Here is a 16,063-nt window from a genome sequence, read left to right as displayed (position 1 = left end):
AGACCTCCAGATCTGCTCAGAGGACCGAAGTTGCAGAGGCAGGTCGGTGTATCTTCCCTTCACTTTGCGATCCTTGCAAAGACATTCCTTGCTGCTAGATGACTCAGCAAGGGCCTTTGAGACTGTTGTTTTCTTTCCTAGGTTCAAAGATTCCTTCAGTTCCTAATATAGATATCCTAGAAATGATATGACATCCGTGAAAATCTGATATGTCCTGGTCAAATGCTGTCAGTTATCATTCTAGTTATCATATTAAAGCATTTCAAGTCGCAGCAGTGACCAGATGACATTGTCAATTTCTATTTCATCAGGTTTTAACCATGTCCTCTGTGGTTTCACACTGATGCCTTTGCAGAAATACTGCTACTTCAAGATACATGGAAAATACTTTTTTTAAGCTTACTGATAATTTGTTTGTTTGTTTGCTTGTCTTCTGGTAAGCTGCTACCAGATGGAATTTAGTCTCCTCTCTAGGTTAAGAGAACTAAGTTTTCTTAGAATGCAATTTTTGATCACAGACTATGAGTTTCTCTACCTTTCATTGATTTATAATTGTTTTCATCATCTGTTTTTTTACTTCGGTAAAGTAAATAAGCCTTATTTAAGATTTTGGTACATGTAGGATGGACTAAGCTTTCCCCACTCTTGCAAGTTCCCTTAACCCTTCAGATTCTTCTCGTGGGACCAAGATCTCACTTTCCTCCAGAGGGACAATCCAAGCTTTTTATCAGTTGATCTGCCCCTGACATCAGAGTCAAGTTGAGCACGAGTTGGCCTATAATTTAGGCATGAAACTATGACTACATAAAGAAAAGGTGACTTTATGATTCAGGGATGGCCATGATATGCCTTGCACTTCAGAGAAAATGGGTTAAAATGATTTTTTTTTTCCTTCAAAACTGCACACCCAGTTCTTTCAGCATATGCAATTGAAAACATCTAGTCATTAGGTCAGTTTTCATTCCAATCCCAAAGAAAGGCAATGACAAAGACTATTCAAGCTGCTGCACAATTGCACTCATCTCACACACTAGTAAAGTAATGCTCAAAATTCTCCAAGTTCACATGAACTGTGAACTTCCAGATGTTCAAGAGGGATTTAAAAAATGCAGAGAAACCAGAGATCAAATTGCCAACATCCACTGGATCATTGAAAAAGCAAGAGAGTTCCGGAAAAAAAAAACCATCTATTTCTGCTTTATTGACAATGCCAAAGCCTTTGACTGTGTGGATCACAAGAAACTGGGAAAAATTCTGAAAGAGATGGGAATACCAGACCACCTGACCTGTCTCTTGAGAAACCTGTATGCAGGTCAGGAAGAAACAGTTCGAACTGGACATGGAACAACAGACTGGTTCTACATAGGAAAAGGAACATGTCAAGGCTGTATATTGTCACCCTGCTTATTTAACTTATATGCAGAGTACAGCATGAGAAACACTGGGCTGGAGGAAGCACACGCTGGAATCAAGGTTGCTGGGAGAAATATCAATAATCTCAGATATTCAGATGACACCACCCTTATGGCAGAAAGTGAAGAAGAGCTAAAGAGTCTCCTGATGAAAGTGAAAGAGGAGAGTGAAAAAGTTAGCTTAAAGCTCAGCATTCAGAAAACTACAATCATTGCATCCAGTCTCATCACTTCATGGCAAATAGATGGGAAAACATTGGAAACAGCAGCAGACTATTTTGGGGGGCTTGGAAATCACTGCAGGTGATGGCTGCCTCCATGAACTTAAAACATATTTATGACTTGGAAGAAAAGTGATGACCAAACTAGACAGCATATTAAAAAGCCGAGACGTTGCTTTGCCAACAAAGACCCATCCGGTCAAGGCTATGGTTTTTCCATATGTCATGGATGGATATGAAAGATGTACTATAAAGAAAGTGACAGCTGAAAATTTGATGCTTTTGAACAGTGGTGTTGGAGAAGATGCTTGTAGGTCGCTTAGACTACAAGGAGACGCAACCACTCCATCCTAAAGGAAATCAGGTCTGAATATCCATTGGAAGGACTAATACTGAACCTGAAACTCCAATACTTTGGCCACTTGATGTGAAGAGCTGACTCACTTGGAAGTTGCTTTGATTTGCCTATGAGTGTGGGAGCCCTCCCTGGGCAAAGGGCCTCAGGGGTCATTGCCACTGAATCATGACATCCAAGCAAGCGCATTCCAGCTGTGTGACATGCAGGAAGCAGGAGACTGGGAAAACTGTCTTCCTTAGAGGAAGGAAAGTCATCCACAGAGAGTGTGTTTTCAGGCCTCTCTTTGCAGCAAGTGTTTTGCTTCTCAGACATCAGAGCTGCAGGCTTGCTCTGAGGGCCTCAATTCCAGAGTCAGGGCTGTGTGTCTCACTGCACTTTCCAAGCATTGCAGACACATTCCTAGGTTGGAGCAGTGCTTCCCATGAGAAAGAAGCCTCGGGAGTGTGTCTGAGCGGGCTGAGTGCCATGCTAGGGTCACCTAGTCGAGGGCACCTTGCACATCCAATGGGCCCCAGGCGAGTAGCTATGGACCGGCCCCTCGGTTGAGATATCCCAAAGCAGGGAACAAAGCTAGCTCTGTCTGTCAGAAGGAGGAAAACAGCAATGGGATGGATTTTCAAGCAGTTGCTCAGTCACACCACGTGAGGGCTCCGCGGGAAAGAAATGCGAATTTTGGCCTCTAGGCCCAGTATCCAGATGTGTGCACAGGATATTTTCCCCACAGGATCCAAGAATGTTCCAGACAGACCTAAGCTCACTAGCTCTCTCCTGCAGAGGAAATGAAATATTGTTGCTGAACCACGAAAAGATGCTGGGATTCTTGGCTTATGGAGGAGAAGAATTCAATCCAGGGCCCAAGACGAGGCTTGATTGCTCAGAGCTTTTGTGCAATCGAGTCTTATTCAAGTAGAAAGGAGATAGAGAAAGCTTCTGACAGAGACATCACAAGGGGCAGAAAGTGTACCCCCTTGCTAGTGTTAGTAATGGAGTTATATACTCTCCAATAAGTTATTACAACGAACAAAAGAATGTCTGGAGGTTGTAAAGACTCACTAGACCTACTCCCATCATTTACATTTTAAGATAACAGGATTAGCCAGAAGGTTTTTCCAGAGACCGTCCTCAAGAAGGATGCATGATTGTTATGTAATCCGAAGGAATGTAGAGGGAAAAAAGTGTGCCCTTTCTTCCTCCTTGAGAATTCTAGACCCCTCTCTCCTTGGGGACCCTGGAACTTCTTATAAACCTGCCTTGGCAATGACTCTCTCCGAAACATGATTGAACAGCCGTTTGGAGCTTCCTTTGACTTTCCCTGGGAGGGAGGGAGCCCTCCCTGAGCACAGGGCCTCAGGGGCCATGGCCAATGAAAACTAATCTCCCAGTAAGTGCTTTTCAGCCCTGTGTGACTCTCAGCCCACAGGAGGCTGAGAAAACTCTCTTCCTTGGAGGAAGGAAAGGCAGCCCAAGAGTGTGTTTTCAGGCCTGTATCTTGCAGCAAGTGTTTGGCTTGTTAGACATAAGACCTGCAGGCCTGCTCCAACAGACTCCATTCCAGAATCAGGGCCTTGTGTCTCCCTGCAGTTTCCTGGCCTCGCAAACACATTCCTAGGGGAGAGCAGTCCTGCCCATGGGGAAGCAGGCTGCGGGAGTGTGTCTGAGGGGGCCAGGTGCCATGCTGGGGTCACCTGGTCGAGGGCACCTTGCACCTCCAATGGACCCCAGGCAAGGAGTTGCAGGCCACCACCTTGCTTCTGAAATCCCAAAGTGGGGAGCAAAGCTCGCTCTGTCAGAGGGAAGAAAACAGCAACAGGATGGATTTTCAAGCAGTTGCTAGGCTGTACTGCGTTAGGGCTCCAAGGAAGAAAAATGCAGATGTTAGCCCCTACGACTGGTATCCAGGTGGGCTCCCAGGATGATTTCCCCGCAGGATCCAAGAACGTTCCAGACAGACCTGGGCTCACTAGCTCCCTCCTGCAGAGGAAACATGATAGAACAGCTGTTTGGAGGTTGCTTTGACTTCCCCTGGGAGGGTAGGATCCCTCCCTGGGTGCAGGGCCTCAGGGGCCATTGCCGCTGAGAAATGCCCTCTAAGCCAGACCTTTCCAGCCTTGTATGACTCAGCACGGAGGAGACTGGAAAAGCTATCTTCCTTGGAGGAAGGAAAGGCAGCCCCAGAGAGTGTGTTTTCACACCTGTATCTCGCAGCAAGCGTTTGCCGTCTCAGACGTCAGACCTCCAGGCCTGCTCCAACGGCCTCAGTTCCAGAGTCAGGGCCGTGTGTCTCCCTGCATTTTCTGAGCCTTGGGAACACATTCCTAGGTCAGAACAGTCCTGCCCATGGGGAAGGAGGCTGCGGGAGTGTGTCTGAGGGGGTCGGGTGCCATGCTGGGGTCCAGTAGACCTGGTACCTCCAATAGACCCCAGGACAACAGCGGTGGGGCTCCCCCTGGCTTCCGAAATGCCAAAGCGAGAAGCAAAGCTAGCTCTATCAGAAGGAAGAAAAGAGCAATTAGATGGATGTTCAGGCTGTTGCTGGGCCGCACCACTTCAGGTTACCCCCCGAGAGGAGCAGGCGCCCTGTGGCCCCTCGGTCCCATATGCAGGTTAACACACAGGATGTGTCCCCATAGGAGCCAAGAATTTTCCTGACAGACCTAGGCTCACTAGAGCTCTCCTACAGGGCAAAAGGGATAGAACAGACTGTGGATGTGACTCTGCCTTTCCCAGCGAGCATGGGGCCCTCCCTACGGCCCCGGGCTCCAGGGAAAATTGTCCCTGAAAAATGACCTCCAAGAAGCGCTTTTCCAGCAGGCTGGGATGCAGAGTTCACAGGATGTGGGGAAAGTGATCGTCCTTCAGGGAAGAAGAGGCAGCCACCCAGTGTGTGTTTGCAAGCCTGTATTTGGAAGAAACTGGTTTGCTTCTTCAAGGGGAGACCTCCAGGTCTGCTCAGAGGACCGAAATTCCAGAGGCAGCACCATGCATCTCCCCTGTCCTTTCTGAGCCTTGGAAAGACATTCCTAGCTTATAGCGGTATTGCTCATGAAGAAGCAGGATGCAGGAATGTGTCAGACATGACTGGGTGCCTTCCTGGGTTCAGCTCCGTGAGGGGCCTTTCCACTCAAAGTAGGTCCCATGCCTCCTTGGGGAGGAAGTGGGGCCCGCTTGCCTCCAAATTGCCAAAGGCTGGAACAAAGCTAGTTCTATCAGAGGTAAGAAAAGAGCAATTGGATGGATGTGGAAGCTGTTGCTGGGCCGCACTGCTTCAGGCCCCCCACCCCTCCGGCCCCGAGAGAAACAGGCGCCCTGTGGCCCCTCGGTCCTGTATGCAGTTTCACACATAGAATGTGTCCCCATAGGAGCCAAGAATTTTCCTGACAGACCTAGGCTCACTAGAGCTCTCCTACAGAGCAAAGGGGATGGGACAGATGTGTGGCTGTGGCTCTGCCTTTCCCTGGGAGTGTGGAGCCACTCCCTATGGCCCCGGGCTCCAGGGGAAATTGCCCCTGAATAATGACCTCCAAGAAGCGCTTTTCCAACTGGCTGAGACGTGGAGTTCTCAGGATGCAGGGAAAGCGAGTGTCCCTTCGGGGAAGCAAAGGCAGTCACCTGTTATCATTACTTACTAGAATAGTAGGTACCTTCTCTGGTTGGGCAGAGGCCTTCCCTACCTGATCTGAAAAAGAAAATGAAGTAGCTCGCTGATTTGAGAAATAATTCCCAGACTTGGGTTTCCAACCAGTATAGAATCCGACAATGGCCCTGTCTTTGTAGCCGCGTTAATTAACAGGTATGTGAAGCTCTAAATATCAGTGGAAATTACATACAGCATATAGGCCCCAGTGTTCTGGAATGGTGGAAAGAAACAACCAAACTCTTGAAGAGACTCTTTCAAAATGGATCATAGAGACTGACTGTACATGGATGGGCTTACTTCTGGCAGACTTACTCATATTACGGGTAACTGCACGTTCCCATTGTTGTTGTCCTTATGAAATTTTCTATGGGAGAACCCCCCACCCCAAATGAGGCAGGTGTTAGCAGATTTGCCACAAGTAAGGAGGTGGGATTTCACAGCAGCTGGAACAATTAGGTAAGGTAATAAATCAGGTAACTAAGTTTGTGTAAAAAAAAATATCATTCCCCCTTGAGGAACAGATTCATGAATTTGTGCTCAGTGATCAGGTGTGGCTCAATGACTGGAAACACAATTCCTTGGCCTGACATCGGAAAGGTCCTTATACTGTTGTTTTAGCCACAATTCTGAAAGAGAAGGGAATACTAGACCACCTAACCTGCCTCTTGAGAAATCTGTATGACGGTCAGGAAGCAACAGTTAGAGCAGGACATGGAACAACATACTGGTTCCAAAAAGGAAAAGGAGTATGTCAAGGCTGTATATTGTCACCCTGTTTATTTAGCTTATATGCAGACTACATCATGAAAAATGCTGGGATGGAAGATACCTGAGCTGGAATCAAGATTGCCGGAAGAAATAGCAATAAACTTAGATATGCAGATGTCACCACCATTACGGCAGAATGGGAAGAGGAACGCGTATGTCGGGGAACTTCTTGAGTTGCAGCAAAGGTGTGAAGGACCCTTTCGAAGTTCCAGAGGTTAGGTGTGGTTAGTCTCGAGATGCCTCAGCAGAAATGGGCCTCATGGCGCCTGGAATGGAGAGGCTTCTAGATATTCCCCAGTTTCAGCAGGTGCTCTCAAGTTACCACGGGGACTTCAGGGACCCGCTCTGGCGGCCTCAGGAAAGGCCAGTCATCATGCGTGTTGCTAGGGGGCCTCTCGTGATTCCTCTCCCGTCGGTGCCGGGGCCTAAGACGTTGTGTGGAGTCGGGGCCGGAACCTGAGGATTCCTCACCAATGCCGACATGGATCTTGGGGTAATTATGGAGTCTCCCCAGGGGAGTCAGTCCTCGTCTCGAGAGGGGGCATGCAGGTGCGCTTTCCTCCTGATCTGTAGCAGCAGTGTCACGCTTCCCATCTCGTGAGTCATGGGATCTGTGGCATTTCCCTCCAGGATTTTCCACGAGTCTTTCCCACGAGGCTTTCCCACAGGGCTGTCCCACGAGGCTTTCGCACAGGGCTGTCTCACGTGCCACCTTGGTGGCAGTCGATCCTTGGCGTGAAAGTCGAGGCAGTGCAGGGAAAACAGGTTCCTCTGGAATGGACTGAGACATCTGGGGGACTCTTGGAATGGTGGAACGACGCTGGCGTACCTCTCGCCTTTCCTGTGGAGAGCACCTCCTCTTGAGATGCGACGGGAACGCCCAGAATTCTTTCCCGGCCACCAGCGAAAGGATCCCTCATCACGAGCTACGAGCGGAAATGGGGCTCTTCTGGATGTGGGCCGGACCCTCGTGCTTCCTCTCGAGTGGAGACGGGTATGTCAGGCAACTTCTTGAGTTGCAGCAAGGGTGTGAAGGGCCTTTTGGAAGTTACAGACTGTAGGTTTGATTAGCTTCGAGAAGCCTCAACGGAAATGGGCCTCATCTCGCCTGGAGGGCAAAACCTCCTGGATTTTCTCGAGTTGCGGCAGGTGCTCTCGACTTACGACGGGGACCTCAGGGACCCTCTCTGGTGGCCTCAGGAAAGGTCAATCCCCATGCGAGTTGCTCGGGGGCCTCTAGGCATTCCTCTCCTTTCGATGCCGGGGCCTAAGACCTTGTGTGGAGTCGGGGCCAGAACCTGAGGATTCCTCTCCAGGGCTGACATGGATCTTGGGGTACTTCTGGAGTCTCCCCAGGGGAGTAAGTCCTCGTCTCGAATGGGGGCATGCACGTGCGCTTTCCTCCAGAGCAGTAGCAGCAGTGTCACCCTTCCTGTCGCGTGGATCAAGTAATCTGTGGCTTTCCCACGAGGCTTTCCCACAGGGCTGTCCCACGTGCCACCGTGGTGGGAGTCGATCCTCGGCGTGAAACTCGAGGCAGTGCAGGGAAAACAGGTTCCGCTGGAATGGACTGAGACATCTGGGGGACTCTGGGAATGGCGCAAAGACCCTGGAGTTCCTCTCGCCTTTCCTGTGGCGAGCGCCTCCTCTTGACATGCGCCAGGAACACCCAGAAATCTTTCCCGGGCAAGCAGCGAAAGGATCCCTCATCTCGAACTACGAGGCGGAAACGGGGCTCCCCTGGATGTGTGCGGGACCCCACGTGCTTCCTCTCGAGTGGAGACGGGTATGTCCGGGAACTTCTTGAGTTGCAGCAAGGGTGTGAAGGATCCTTTGGAAGTTCCAGTGGTTAGATGTGATTGGCCTCGAGAAGCCTCAGCGGAAATGGGCCTCATCTGGCCTGGAGGGCCAAACATCCTGGATTTTCTCGAGTTGCGGCAGGTGCTCTCGACTTTCGACGGGGACCTCAGGGACCCGCTCTGGTGGCCTCAGGAAAGGCCAGTCCCCATGCGAGTTCCTCGGGGGCCTCTCGGGATTCCTCTCCCGTCGATGCCGGGGCCTAAGACCTTGTGTGGAGTCGGGGCCGGAACCTGAGGATTCCTCTCCAGTGCTGACATGGATCTTGGGGTACTTCTGGAGTCTCCCCAGGGGAGTCAGTCCTCGTCTCGAATGCGGGCATGCACTTGCGCTTTCCTCCAGAGCGGTAGCAGCAGTGTCACACAGTCCGCCCCGTGGATCACAGGATCTATGGTTTTCCCTCGAGTCTTTCCCACGAGGCTTTCCCACGAGGCTTTCCCACAGGGCTGTCCCACGTGCACACGTGGTGGGAGTCGATCCTCGGCTTGAACGTCAAGCCAGTGCAGGGAAAACAGGTTCCTCTGGAATGGACTGACACACCTGGGGGACTCTTGGAATGGTGGCATGACCCTGGAGTTCCTCTCGCCTTTCCTGTGGAGAGCGCCTCCTCTTGAGATGCGACGGGAACGCCGGGAATTCTTTCCCTACGAAACAGGGAAAGGATCCCTCATCTCGAGCTAAGAGGCGGAAACGGGTCTCCCCTGGATGTTTGCGGGACCCCACGTGCTTCCCCTCGAGTGGAGACGGGTATGTCGGGGAACTTCTTGAGTTGCAGCAAGGGTGTGAAGGACCCTTTGGAGGTTCCAGTGGTTAGATGTGATTGGCCTCGAGAAGCCTCAGTGGAAATGGGCCTCATCTCGCCTGGAGGGCAAAACCTCCTGGATTTTCTCGAGTTGCGGCAGGTGCTCTCGACTTACGACGGGGACCTCAGGGAACCGCTCTGGTGGCCTCAGGAAAGGCCAGTCCCCATGCGAGTTCCTCGGGGGCCTCTCGGGATTCCTCTACCGTCGATGCCGGGGCCTAAGACCTTGTGTGGAGTCGGGGCCGGAACGTGAGGATTCCTCTCCAGTGCTGACATGGATCTTGGGGTACTTCTGGAGTCTCCCCAGGGGAGTCAGTCCTCGTCTCAAATGCGGGCATGCACTTGCGCTTTCCTCCAGAGCGGTAGCAGCAGTGTCACGCAGTCCGCCGCGTGGATCAAAGGATCTATGGTTTTCCCTCGAGTCTTTCCCACGAGGCTTTCCCACGAGGCTTTCCCACAGGGCTGTCCCACGTGCACACGTGGTGGGAGTCGATCCTCGGCTTGAACGTCAAGGCAGTGCAGGGAAATCAGGTTCCTCTGGAATGGAGTGACACATCTGGGGGACTCTTAAAATGGTGGCACGACCCTGGAGTTCCTCTCGCCTTTCCTGTGGAGAGCGCCTCCTCTTGAGATGCGACGGGAACGCCGGGAATTCTTTCCCTACGAAACAGGGAAAGGATCCCTCATCTCGAGCTAGGAGGCGGAAACGGGGCTCCCCTGGATGTGTGCGGGACCCCACGTGCTTCCTCTCGAGTGCCGACGGGTATGTCGGGGAACTTCTTGAGTTGCAGCAATGGTGTGAAGGACCCTTTGGAAGTTCCAGTGGTTAGATGTGATTGGCCTCGAGAAGCCTCAGCGGAAATGGGCCTCATCTCGCCTGGAGGGCAAAACCTCCTGGATTTTCTCGAGATGCGGCAGGTGCTCTCGACTTACGACGGGGACCTCAGGGACCCGCTCTGGTGGCCTCAGGAAAGGCCAGTCCCCATGCGAGTTCCTCGGGGGCCCCTCGGGATTCCTCTCCCGTCGATGCCGGGGCCTAAGACCTTGTGTGGAGTCGGGGCCGTAACCTGAGGATTCCTCTCCAGTGCTTACATGGATCTTGGGGTACTTCTGGAGTCTCCCCAGGGGAGTCAGTCCTCGTCTCGAATGCGGGCATGTACTTGCGCTTTCCTCCAGAGCGGTAGCAGCAGTGTCACGCAGTCCGCCGCGTGCATCAAAGGATCTATGGTTTTCCCTCGAGTCTTTCCCACGAGGCTTTCCCACGAGGCTTTCCCACAGGGCTGTCCCACGTGCACACGTGGTGGGAGTCGATCCTTGGCTTGAACGTCAAGGCAGTGCAGGGAAAACAGGTTCCTCTGGAATGGACTGACACATCTGGGGGACTCTTGGAATGGTGGCACGACCCTGGAGTTCCTCTCGCCTTTCCTGTGGAGAGCGCCTCCTCTTGAGATGCGACGGGAACGCCGGGAATTCTTTCCCTACGAAACAGGGAAAGGATCCCTCATCTCGAGCTAGGAGGCGGAAACGGGGCTCCCCTGGATGTGTGCGGGACCCACGTGCTTCCTCTCGAGTGGAGACGGGTATGTCGGGGAACTTCTTGAGTTGCAGCAAGGGTGTGAAGGACCCTTTGGAAGTTCCAGTTGTTAGACGTGATTAGCCTCGAGAAGCCTCAGCGGAAATGGGCCTCATCTCGCCTGGAGGGCAAAACCTCCTGGATTTTCTCGAGTTGCGGCAGGTGCTCTCGACTTACGACGGGGACCTCAGGGACCCGCTCTGGTGGCCACAGGAAAGGCCAGTCCCCATGCGAGTTCCACGGGGGCCTCTCGGGATTCCTCTCCCGTCGATGCCGTGGCCTAAGACCTTGTGTGGAGTCGGGGCCGGAACCTGAGGATTCCTCTCCAGTGCTGACATGGATCTTGGGGTACTTCTGGAGTCTCCCCATGGGAGTCAGTCCTCGTCTCGAATGCGGGCATACACTTGTGCTTTCCTCCAGAGCGGTAGCAGCAGTGTCACGCAGTCCGTCGCGTGGATCAAAGGATCTATGGTTTTCCCTCGAGTCTTTCCCACGAGGCTTTCCCACGAGGCTTTCCCACAGGGCTATCCCACGTGCACACGTGGTGGGAGTCGATCCTCGGCTTGAACGTCAAGGCAGTGCAGGGAAAACAGGTTCCTCTGGAATGGACTGACACATCTGGGGGACTCTTGGAATGGTGGCACGACCCTGGAGTTCCTCTCGCCTTTCCTGTGGAGAGCGCCTCCTCTTGAGATGCGTCGGGAACGCCGGGAAATCTTTCCCTACGAAACAGGGAAAGGATCCCACATCTCGAGTTAGGAGTCGGAAACGGGGCTCCCCTGGATGTGTGCGGGACCCCACGTGCTTCCCCTCGAGTGGAGACGGGTATGTCGGGGAACGTCTTGAGTTGCAGCAATGGTGTGAAGGACCCTTTGGAAGTTCCAGTGGTTAGATGTGATTGGCCTCGAGAAGCCTCAGCGGAAATGGGCCTCATCTCGCCTGGAGGGCAAAACCTCCTGGATTTTCTCGAGTTGCGGCAGGTGCTCTCGACTTACGACGGGGACCTCTGGGAACCGCTCTGGTGGCCTCAGGAAAGGCCAGTCCCCATGCGAGTTCCTCGGGGGCGTCTCGGGATTCCTCTCCCGTCGATGCCGGGGCCTAAGATCTTGTGTGGAGTCGGGGCCGGAACCTGAGGAATCCTCTCCAGTGCTGACATGGATTTGGGGTACTTCTGGAGTCTCCCCAGGGGAGTCAGTCCTCGTCTCGAATGCGGGCATGCACTTGCGCTTTCCTCCAGAGCGGTAGCAGCAGTGTCACGCAGTCCGCCGCATGGATCAAACGATCTATGGTTTTCCCTCGAGTCTTTCCCACGAGGCTTTCCCACGAGGCTTTCCACAGGGCTGTCCCACGTGCACACGTGGTGGGAGTCTATCCTCGGCTTGAACGTCAAGGCAGTGCAGGGAAAACAGGTTCCTCTGGAATGGAGTGACACATCTGGGGGACTCTTGGAATGGTGGCACGACCCTGGAGTTCCTCTCGCCTTTCCTGTGGAGAGCGCCTCCTCTTGAGATGCGACGGGAACGCCGGGAATTCTTTCCCTACGAAACAGGGAATGGATCCCTCATCTCGAGCTAGGAGGCGGAAACGGGTCTCCCCTGGATGTGTGCGGGACACCACGTGCCTCCTCTCGAGTGCACACGGGTATGTCGGGGAACTTCTTGAGTTGCAGCAAGGGTGTGAAGGACCCTTTGGAAGTTCCAGTTGTTAGACGTGATTAGCCTCGAGAATCCTCAGCGGAAATGGGCCTCATCTCGCCTGGAGGGCAAAACCTCCTGGATTTTCTCGAGTTGCGGCAGGTGCTCTCGACTTACGACGGGGACCTCAGGGACCCGCTCTGGTGGCCTCAGGAAAGGCCAGTCCCCATGCGAGTTCCTCGGGGGCCTCTCGGGATTCCTCTCCCGTCGATGCCGGGGCCTAAGACCTTGTGTGGAGTCGGGGCCGGAACCTGAGGATTCCTCTCCAGTGCTGACATGGATCTTGGGGTACTTCTGGAGTCTCCCCAGGGGAGTCAGTCCTCGTCTCGAATGCGGGCATGCACTTGCGCTTTCCTCCAGAGCGGTAGCAGCAGTGTCACGCAGTCCGCCGCGTGGATCAAAGGATCTATTGTTTTCCCTCGAGTCTTTCCCACGAGGCTTTCCCACGAGGCTTTCCCACAGGGCTGTCCCACGTGCACACGTGGTGGGAGTCGATCCTCGGCTTGAACGTCAAGGCAGTGCAGGGAAAACAGGTTCCTCTGGAATGGACTGACACATCTGGGGGACTCTTGGAATGGTGGCACGACCCTGGAGTTCCTCTCGCCTTTCCTGTGGAGAGCGCCTCCACTTGAGATGCGACGGGAACGCCGGGAATTCTTTCCCTACGAAACAGGGAAAGGATCCCTCATCTCGAGCTAGGAGGCGGAAACGGGTCTCCCCAGGATGTGTGCGGGACCCCACGTGCTTCCTCTCGAGTGGAGACGGGTATGTCGGGGAACTTCTTGAGTTGCAGCAAGGGTGTGAAAGACCCTTTGGAAGTTCCAGTGGTTAGATGTGATTGGCCTCGAGAAGCCTCAGCGGAAATGGGCCTCATCTCGCCTGGAGGGCAAAACCTCCTGGATTTTCTCGAGTTGCGGCAGGTGCTCTCGACTTATGACGGGGACGTCAGGGACCCGCTCTGGTGGCCTCAGGAAAGGCCAGTCCCCATGCCAGTTCCTCGGGGGCCTCTCGGGATTCCTCTCCCGTCGATGCCGGGGCCTAAGACCTTGTGTGGAGTCGGGGCCGGAACCTGAGGATTCCTCTCCAGTGCTGACATGGATCTTGGGGTACTTCTGGAGTCTCCCCAGGGGAGTCAGTCCTCGTCTCGAATGCGGGCATGCACTTGCGCTTTCCTCCAGAGCGGTAGCAGCAGTGTCACGCAGTCCGCCGCGTGGATCAAAGGATCTATGGTTTTCCCTCGAGTCTTTCCCACGAGGCTTTCCCACGAGGCTTTCCCACAGGGCTGTCCCACGTGCACACGTGGTGGGAGTCGATCCTCGGCTTGAACGTCAAGGCAGTGCAGGGAAAACAGGTTCCTCTGGAATGGACTGACACATCTGGGGGACTCTTGGATTGGTGGCACGACCCTGGAGTTCCTCTCGCCTTTCCTGTGGAGAGCGCCTCCTCTTGAGATGCGACGGGAACGCCGGGAATTCTTTCCCTACAAAACAGGGAAAGGATCCCTCATCTCGAGCTAGGAGGCGGAATCGGGGCTCCCCTGGATGTGTGCGGGACCCCACGTGCTTCCTCTCGAGTGGAGACGGGTATGTCGGGGAACTTCTTGAGTTGAAGCAAGGGTGTGAAGGACCCTTTGGAAGTTCCAGTGGTTAGACGTGATTAGCCTCGAGAAGCTTCAGCGGAAATGGGCCTCATCTCGCCTGGAGGGCAAAACCTCCTGGATTTTCTCGAGTTGCGGCAGGTGCTCTCGACTTACGACGGGGAACTCAGGGACCCGCTCTGGTGGCCTCAGGAAAGGCCAGTCCCCATGCGAGTTCGTCGGGGGCCTCTCGGGATTCCTCTCCCGTCGATGCCGGGGCCTAAGACCTTGTGTGGAGTCGGGGCCGGAACCTGAGGATTCCTCTCCAGTGCTGACATGGATCTTGGGGTACTTCTGGAGTCTCCCCAGGGGAGTCAGTCCTCGTCTCGAATGCGGGCATGCACTTGCGCTTTCCTCCAGAGCGGTAGCAGCAGTGTCACGCAGTCCGCCGCGTGGATCAAAGGATCTATGGTTTTCCCTCGAGTCTTTCCCACGAGGCTTTCCCACGAGGCTTTCCCACAGGGCTGTCCCACGTGCACACGTGGTGGGAGTCGATCCTCGGCTTGAACGTCAAGGCAGTGCAGGGAAAACAGGTTCCTCTGGAATGGACTGACACATCTGGGGGACTCTTGGAATGGTGGCACGACCCTGGAGTTCCTCTCGCCTTTCCTGTGGAGAGCGCCTCCTCTTGAGATGCGACGGGAACGCCGGGAAATCTTTCCCTACGAAACAGGGAAAGGATCCCTCATCTCGAGTTAGGAGTCGGAAACGGGGCTCCCCTGGATGTGTGCGGGACCCCACGTGCTTCCCCTCGAGTGGAGACGGGTATGTCGGGGAACTTCTTGAGTTGCAGCAATGGTGTGAAGGACCCTTTGGAAGTTCCAGTGGTTAGATGTGATTGGCCTCGAGAAGCCTCAGCGGAAATGGGCCTCATCTCGCCTGGAGGGCAAAACCTCCTGGATTTTCTCGAGTTGCGGCAGGTGCTCTCGACTTACGACGGGGACCTCTGGGAACCGCTCTGGTGGCCTCAGGAAAGGCCAGTCCCCATGCGAGTTCCTCGGGGGCGTCTCGGGATTCCTCTCCCGTCGATGCCGGGGCCTAAGATCTTGTGTGGAGTCGGGGCCGGAACCTGAGGAATCCTCTCCAGTGCTGACATGGATTTGGGGTACTTCTGGAGTCTCCCCAGGGGAGTCAGTCCTCGTCTCGAATGCGGGCATGCACTTGCGCTTTCCTCCAGAGCGGTAGCAGCAGTGTCACGCAGTCCGCCGCATGGATCAAACGATCTATGGTTTTCCCTCGAGTCTTTCCCACGAGGCTTTCCCACGAGGCTTTCCCACAGGGCTGTCCCACGTGCACACGTGGTGGGAGTCGATCCTCGGCTTGAACGTCAAGGCAGTGCAGGGAAATCAGGTTCCTCTGGAATGGAGTGACACATCTGGGGGACTCTTAAAATGGTGGCACGACCCTGGAGTTCCTCTCGCCTTTCCTGTGGAGAGCGCCTCCTCTTGAGATGCGACGGGAACGCCGGGAATTCTTTCCCTACGAAACAGGGAAAGGATCCCTCATCTCGAGCTAGGAGGCGGAAACGGGGCTCCCCTGGATGTGTGCGGGACCCCACGTGCTTCCTCTCGAGTGCCGACGGGTATGTCGGGGAACTTCTTGAGTTGCAGCAATGGTGTGAAGGACCCTTTGGAAGTTCCAGTGGTTAGATGTGATTGGCCTCGAGAAGCCTCAGCGGAAATGGGCCTCATCTCGCCTGGAGGGCAAAACCTCCTGGATTTTCTCGAGTTGCGGCAGGTGCTCTCGACTTACGACGGGGACCTCAGGGACCCGCTCTGGTGGCCTCAGGAAAGGCCAGTCCCCATGCGAGTTCCTCGGGGGCCCCTCGGGATTCCTCTCCCGTCGATGCCGGGGCCTAAGACCTTGTGTGGAGTCGGGGCCGTAACCTGAGGATTCCTCTCCAGTGCTTACATGGATCTTGGGGTACTTCTGGATTCTCCCCAGGGGAGTCAGTCCTCGTCTCGAATGCGGGCATGTACTTGCGCTTTCCTCCAGAGCGGTAGCAGCAGTGTCACGCAGTCCGCCGCGTGCATCAAAGGATCTATGGTTTTCCCTCGAGTCTTTCCCACGAGGCTTTCCCACGAGGCTTTCCCACAGGGCTGTCC

Source organism: Ovis canadensis, chromosome 8, assembly GCF_042477335.2.
Source record: "Ovis canadensis isolate MfBH-ARS-UI-01 breed Bighorn chromosome 8, ARS-UI_OviCan_v2, whole genome shotgun sequence".
NCBI classification, from domain to species: Eukaryota; Metazoa; Chordata; class Mammalia; order Artiodactyla; family Bovidae; genus Ovis; species Ovis canadensis.
The sequence above is the reverse complement of the archived record's forward strand: the minus strand, read 5'-3'. Positions refer to the sequence as shown.